Below are 7,277 nucleotides of genomic sequence, written 5' to 3'. Positions count from 1 at the left end.
AGAGGAAGAGGAGGAGGAGGAGGAGGAGGAGGAGGAGGAGACTTAGAAATAGAACAGCAAGCCAGGAGGTCATCTTAACAGAAATGGGGCCCATCAAATAGCCTGACCAGAGACTCCAAGGCTGGCCTACTTCAGACCTAAGTACCTAGCTGTCCAGGCCAGGGAGAAAGAGGGGTCCCCGATAAAGAATGACCACAACAGGGAGAAGCCTTAAGGAAGTGGCCCCAGGGCCCTCTAGAATGAAGAGGTCTGAGTTTAGCCTCAGCATCAGCCATCCATCACCACTACCCCATCTCCACACTTCCCTCTCCCGGAGCACAGACCCCGGCATGGCTTCATCTAGGGCTGCTGGTACAGTTCATCTGGGGCCCTGGTCTCTGATGACCTTGGCAGTCTAATGCAAGGTGAACGGGAAAAGAGCAATTGCCTTGAAATTGGGGAATAAAGGATTTTAAAAAGGTACAATAGTTTCTTATAAAACGAGGCCGGAAGGGGCTGCCATGAAGATTAAACAGTGTGCACCCACGGTACCTGCCTGGGCACCAGAGTCAGGAAAGCCTTTGATTTTAACCTCCTGTCTGCGAACACCGTTGCTGACTGGAAAAGCCCCCACCAGCCCTCAAGGCACCCAGAGGATGAGAACTCGGCATTTTCCTTGGCATCTGCTCAGACTCACTGGAGGGCTAAGTGGGCCGGGGCAGGGGAGCGCTTTGTTACGGGACCTGGGGCCTAAAGTTCCTTCCTACAGCTTCCTCCAACACAAACCTCCCAAACAGGATTCAGGGAAACCAAATAAAATCCCCACTGCCACAAGTCCGGTAGGTATGGCGTGGTGGGGCACCCAGGATTTTATCTCTTTTTCTGCCACAAAACTAGCCCCGGTGCACCACCTCCGGCTGGGCTTGGCATATCGGCAGAGCAACCCTCGTCCAGCCCCCCTCTCCCAGGACTCAGCTGCCCAGGGCCGGGGCTGGGGGATGATGGGTCTGCATCTTACACCTCTGTACCCAAGCTTCCTGGCGCCCAGCCGCCGCCCCCTCCCCACGCGCAGGAATCCAGAGTTACCAGGGGCACCGAGGCAAACAGCAGTGTCGATTCGCGCGGGCATTTCCTAAGTCAATCACTGTCTGGGCTGATTCCTGCTCTGGAGGTTCCGGGAGCGGCCGGAGGAATGCGGAGCGACAGATTCCAGGCGCGCCAGCAGTGCGCCCGGCCTGCGAGCGCGCAAACCTCCGGCTCGCCCAAGCCCCCCGGGCCCAGCCCCGGGGACGCACAGCCTCCCAGACACCCGAGGGGCTACTAAAAGTCGGCTCCCCCTACCCGCGCATGCATCCGGGTGGCATCGGCGCGCCCAGCTCTCCGAAAACCCCTCTTCTGCAGCCAGCAGGTACCTGCACCCCTGGCCTGGTCTCTGAAGACCGATCGCACCGGGCCAGGGGTCCCCCGCCACCCCGACCCCAGAGGGGCCACAGCACCGGTACCCACCGCGCGCCCAGGGCGAGCCGGCGAGGCTGCCCGCGCCGAGAGGTCTTTAAGCTGGAAGGTCCGCCTCCCTTCCGCCCTCCCCGGCCCTCTTTGTCTCCCAAATACTCCAGCGCTGACGTCACCGGGCTGGACAGCAGGCCACATTCTTTCTCAGTGAGAGCCAGTTCGTGGCTCCAGAGAGGATTTTCCAAGGAAGACAAAAGAGGAATTCTTGAGCTAGTTGGGGGGGCCACGACACCTGTGCCCCCTCCACACACACACCTAACCAAATCGGCCACCAGCCACCAGGGCCCTGCAACAAGAGGTGCCCGCAGCACGTCCAACTCACAACCTCCCCAAAGGGAAAAAAAAAAAAAAACCACCTGGCCCCCAGGGTCTGCCCGGCTCCTCCAGCCCCCCCCCGGGGGCGCGTCTTCGGGAGACCCCCATCCAAAGCCCACGGCGCTGCACCCCGGGCCGGGCTCTGCGCCCCGCGAGCCGAGGACGGGCTCGGGCTCCCGGAGAAGGCCGGGCGCGCGGGGCTCGGCTCGCCCCTGGGGGGCCCGCCGCGGTCCTCACCTGCGGGGCGCGGAGCTCGCGCGGTCAGCCCGGCGGTCAGCCCGGCCGGCTCCGGTCAGCGATGCGCTCTCGGCGGCGGCGCCGACGCTCTGGCCGCCCGGGCCCCGCGCAGCCCAGGCTCGGCCGCGCCGGAGGCGGCTGCTATGCCAGGAATGTGAGTTTCAGGTTCCCCCAGGGATCAAAGCGAACCACAAATAAACTCAGCGCGCCGCCGCCTCCCCGCCCGCCGGCCTCCGGGAGGCGGCGCTGCGGCCGCGGACCCCGCCCCGCCCCGCTCGGCAGGCCCCCATCCTGAGCACCCCGGCGCGCGCGGGGTGGGGAGGTGGGGGCTGTTGCTGGACTCCGGTCCAGCGTGGTTTTGGGGGTGGGGAGATGCAGAGATGTCCCGGTCCGCTGGTTCGGACCTTGCCCCCGGCCTAGACACTTCTCGGCTTCCAGCTGCCCGGCCAGGCCTCTGCACCAGCCCCCCACCCCTTCTGTTTTCACCCCCCAGGGGCAACCTTTGAATTGCACTTTTATTGTTTACAAACACCTTCGCCAGCGCTTTTAGGGAAAAAAAAAAAAAAAAAAAAGCTTTCCCAGGAAGTGAAAATCCGGACTGGAATATCTGGCGATTTTTTTTTTTTTTTTTCTTGGTGGTACTGGGGATGGAACCCAGGGCCATTCTTTCTCCGAACTACACCCCCAGCCCTATTTTTATTCTTTCTTTCTTTCTTTCTTTCTTTCTTTCTTTCTTTCTTTCTTTCTTTCTTTCTTTCTTTTTTTCTTTCTGAAACAGGGTCTCACTGAGTTGCAAAGGGCCTAAGTAGTAGCTGAGAATGTCTGGGAACCGAGATCCTCCTGTCTCAGCCTCCCAAATGCTGGGATTACAAGCGTGCGCCACCACGCCCGGCTGAAAATCTGGTGAATTTGACCCACCTGCCCACGCTTTGCCGGGAGCTCTGTTTACCAAGGCCCTGGGAGGTTAAGCATCTTGCCTAGCATAGCACAAGGAGGGACAGGGGGAGACAGGTCCCTTCCATCCCCGCACAATCCAGGCTCCCAGACTCCCGGACGGTCAGACAGGGAAGTCCCGTGTCCACCTGCCGCACTCTCTTCCAGTCTTTCTTTTCTTTCTTTCTCTCTTTCTCTTTCTGTGGTACTAGGGGTGGAGCCCAGAGGCTTTCTACCTCCAGGCTATACTCCCAGACCTATTTTATACTTTATTTGGAAACAGGGTCTCACTAAGTTGCTGAGAGCCTCACTCAGTAGCTGAGGCTGGCTGTGAACCTGTGCAACCCTCCTGTCTCAGCCCCCCAAGCGCGGGGATTACAAGCCTGTGCCACCACGCATTTCTCTTCCAGTTTCTGCCAGCTGGGGACCCTCCCTCTCTGGAGCCCACATCTCTGGCTCCTGCAGTTCCTCTTCAGTAGGGAACCTTCTCCCCTGCCCCTGGACCTTTCACCTCTTACCTTCCCCTAAACTGGGAAGCTGGTGATGCCCTTCTTCAGAAAGTTTGCTTGGACACCTACTCCCCCACCCGTCTTCCCCACTCCTAAGGCCCCCAAGGCCGGTCCTGAGCCGGGACCACACAGCCCCTCTCACACTTTCTTGGAAAAGTCAGCTCAGTTTCTGCTCCCACCCCCTGGCTAGGCTCGCCTCTCCTGGTTTGAGCATAGACTTTGCAATTCCCAGATTTGCTGGAGGGAACCAGGGACAAGGAAACTTTGCCAGTTCAATAGTTTAGGGCATTGTTAATTTTTAATAAAGCCTCCGGAAAAGTGTGTGTTTGGCTGGTTGGAGGCTGAGACAGAAGGATGGATGGTTAGAGGCTGAAGTGGTAGCTTAGCAAGACCCCATTTCAAAAAATAAGAACTAAGAAAGGTGGGGGTGTCGCTCAGAGGCAGGCTGAATGCCTCTGGGTCCAATTCTCAGTAAAAAAAAAATGTGTGTGTGTGTGTGTGTGTGTGTGTGTGTGTGTGTGTGTGTGTGTTTAACTTGGAAGTCAAATATTGCATTTCAAATAGTGATTGGATCTGATACGAAAAAGAGAAAGCTCTGTTCCTGGGTCCCCGGCACAGCAGGTGGGAATCTTGTAAAGAGAGGAGGGAGGGCCTCACCTGGTGGCTGGTATTCTTCCTGGAAACCCTGGTGGAGGTATGCCTCAGAGTGGCCGTGGCTCCCTGCTCTCTGGGGTTGCAAAACCAGGGGGAAAGTCCACGTGGTACAGTCCTGCCTTTTGGGTGCCTTTGGGGAGACACCAAACGAAAGCCTTGGCAGACATTCCTGACGCGGTTGCAGAAAGGGGCGAGTGCCAGGCGGCCAGAGCCAGGAGGCTGCCCAGTCCCAGGCCCGGCCACAGCTCACCTCGGCCTCCCAGCCGGACGGAGGGGGAGGGGATCCCAAGCCCCAAAGGGAAATTGTGCCCCATGCTTTTCTTATTTTCCCCCTCTTCAGGAAGGGTGGAGGGCAGGGCCTCCCAGATGGCAGGAGCGGCCTGGGCTAGCAGCCACACCTGGCCAGTCTGCGGGCCTAGAAGGGGAAGAGGGTCGGGGCTTTTTTTTTGGTCTCTAAGCCTGTGTTGTGTTCTCTACCTTAACTCTCCCCAACCCCACCCCTTGCAGGTGATGATTCTTACCAGATGATGGTGTGGCTGGCTAGGAATGGAATCCTGCCCAGGGAAGATTCAGAGATGACCCAGTTCTCAGAGGCAGCCCGGCCACTGGCCTTTGCTCTGGAGAGTGAGGCACACGGGTGTGGCTGCATCCTCGCCGTGGAAGGCTCAGGAGGAGACCCAGGCCCCCGCACCCTCCTTCCTCCTTCGCCTGCTCAGTCTGGGCCTGTAGCAGCCTCTGGCTGCCTCAGACTGGACTATGAAGGGTAAGGACACCCCCTCCCACGGGGCTGAGAACGGAACAGCCACCCCTGCGCTCCAAATGGTTGGTCGGTGAAAGAGGGGCTTCAAACCCAGGTGGCAACATCAAAGGAAGACAGCCAATTGTGAAATTCCCCCTTCCTGCCTCCCCAGAGCACTCGTTGACAGATAATGGGCACAGGAAGCCTGCCAGAGTCTGGGGCAGGAAGGGGACCCCGAAAGTGCTCTGGACAGGGGGTACAAAGTCAGGGCTGCGCTTTGATGCAAGTGTCTTCTCAGTCCTTCTGCAAAGCCCAGGCCGCTCTCCACCCCCTCCCCACCCCGACACTGGGGTTTATCCCCCCACCCCACCCCCAACCCTGCCTCCCTCTTCTTTCTGGCTTCTACCTTGTCTTACTCCCAGGTATCAGGCCTGGAGTCTCTATAAAAACCTTCTTGGATGTGTGTCGTTGGGGATGAAATCAACTCGAGCATTTGTGAATGAAGGCCTCACAATGGTAGAGGTAAGAGGGTCCTCCCTCCCTCCCTCCCTCTCTCCTTCCTTCCTTCCTTCCTTCCTTCCTCTTTTGTACTGGGAATCGAACCCAGAGACATTCTACCTCTGAGCTAAACCCCCAGACCTTTTAATTTTAATTTTTATTTATTTATTCATTTTTTGAGGTTCTGGGGGTGGAACCCAGGGGAATTCTACCTCTGAACTACAACCCCAATCCTATTTTTTTATTCTTTTTTTTTTTTTGGTGGTGGTGGTGGTACTGGGGTTCCTGGAAGCCCCTCTACCTCCGGGCTACACTCCCAGACCTATTTCATATATATATATATATATATATATATATTTTTTTTTTTTTTTGGGGGGGGTCTGGGGATAGAACCCAGGGGCATTCGACCTCTGAGCCACACCTCCTGCCCTATTTTTTATTCTTTTTGAAACAGGGTTTCACTAAGTTGCGGAGGGCCACACTAAGTAGCTGAGGCTGTCCGCGAACCGCGATCCTCCAGTCTCAGCCTCCCGAATGCTGGGATTACAAGCGTGCGCTACCACGCCCGGCTCTATTTTATATTTTTATTTGGAAACAGGGTCTCTTAAGCCAGAGAGGCTGGCTTCGAACCAGCATGATCCTCCTGTCTCCACCTCCCAAGCCTGGGGATCACAAGCGTGCGCCACCACGCCTGGCGCTATTCTTAATTTTTTTGAAACAGGGTCTCACTGAATTGCAAAGGGCCTCACTAAGGAGTAGCTGAGGCTGTCCACAAACCACGATCCTCCTGTCTCAGCCTCCCAAATGCTGGGATTACAAGTGTGCACCACCATGCCCGGCTTTTAATTTTTATTTTGAAACAGGGTTTTCCTAAATTGCTGAGACTGGCCTTGAACCTGTGATCCTCCTGTCTCAGCCTCCCAAGTACTGGGATTACAAGCCATGCTGGCTAAGAGGATGTTTGCTTAAAGAACGGAGAGCCCAACTGCATCCACCCCTGGAACTCTTAGCCTCCTTGTTCTTTGCTTCTGGTACCCTGCTGGCCCAGGGCTGGGAAGATTCTTGCAAAGGGCAAGGTCGCCGGAGCTTTCCACCACCCCCACCACCCGTCCCATTTCCTCCGCCTTCTCTGCGGTGCCCAGAACCTCCGTGTTCCCATGACTGCATGAAGATGTATCCTGATTGCATGTGACCAACGAATGGAGGGCCTGCAGTTTCACCCTTTAGTTTATTCATGACGGGGCAGCCATCGGACTAGGGAAGGGGTGGAGGTGGCCATCTAAGAACTGGGTCCCTCAGGCCAGTGCCTAAAGAAAGGTCATCTAGAAATACAGGATGAGCCTGGTGGCGCACACTTATAATCCCAGTGCTTGGGAGGCTGAGACAGGAGGATGGCGCTGGTTCGAAGCCAGCCTCAGCTATTTAGTGAGGCTCTCAGCAGCTTAGGGAGACCCTGTTTCCAAATAAAGTATAAAATAGGTCTGGGAGTGTAACCTGGAGGTAGAAGGCCCCTGGTTTCCACCCCCAGTACCATACACACACACACAAACACACACACACACACACACATGCACGCACGCACAGTACCAGGGTAGCCCAGTCACCTGCCTTTCTTGCAAAGCTACCTTGTCCAGTGGGTACTGATTTGGTCGATGTATTGGTCAGGGTTGACCGGAGTAACAGAACTCATAGAACGAGAATATTGCAAAAGAGGTCTTATCAAATCGGCTTACAGTCCCAAGCCCTGTGGTCCCAGCTTTCCCACTGCGGGCGGAGAGCTGGAGGAACCAGCAGCCGGTCGGGTGGTCCAAGAGCTGGGGTCTCAGAATCCGAACGAGCGCTCATGCAGTCCCAGTCCAAGATGGAAGGTCTGGTGCGAAGAGCTGGAGGCCGATCGCTCA

Source organism: Muscardinus avellanarius (genome assembly GCF_963383645.1).
Source record: "Muscardinus avellanarius genome assembly, chromosome: 5".
Taxonomy (NCBI): domain Eukaryota; kingdom Metazoa; phylum Chordata; class Mammalia; order Rodentia; family Gliridae; genus Muscardinus; species Muscardinus avellanarius.
Note: the sequence above shows the minus strand (reverse complement) of the source record.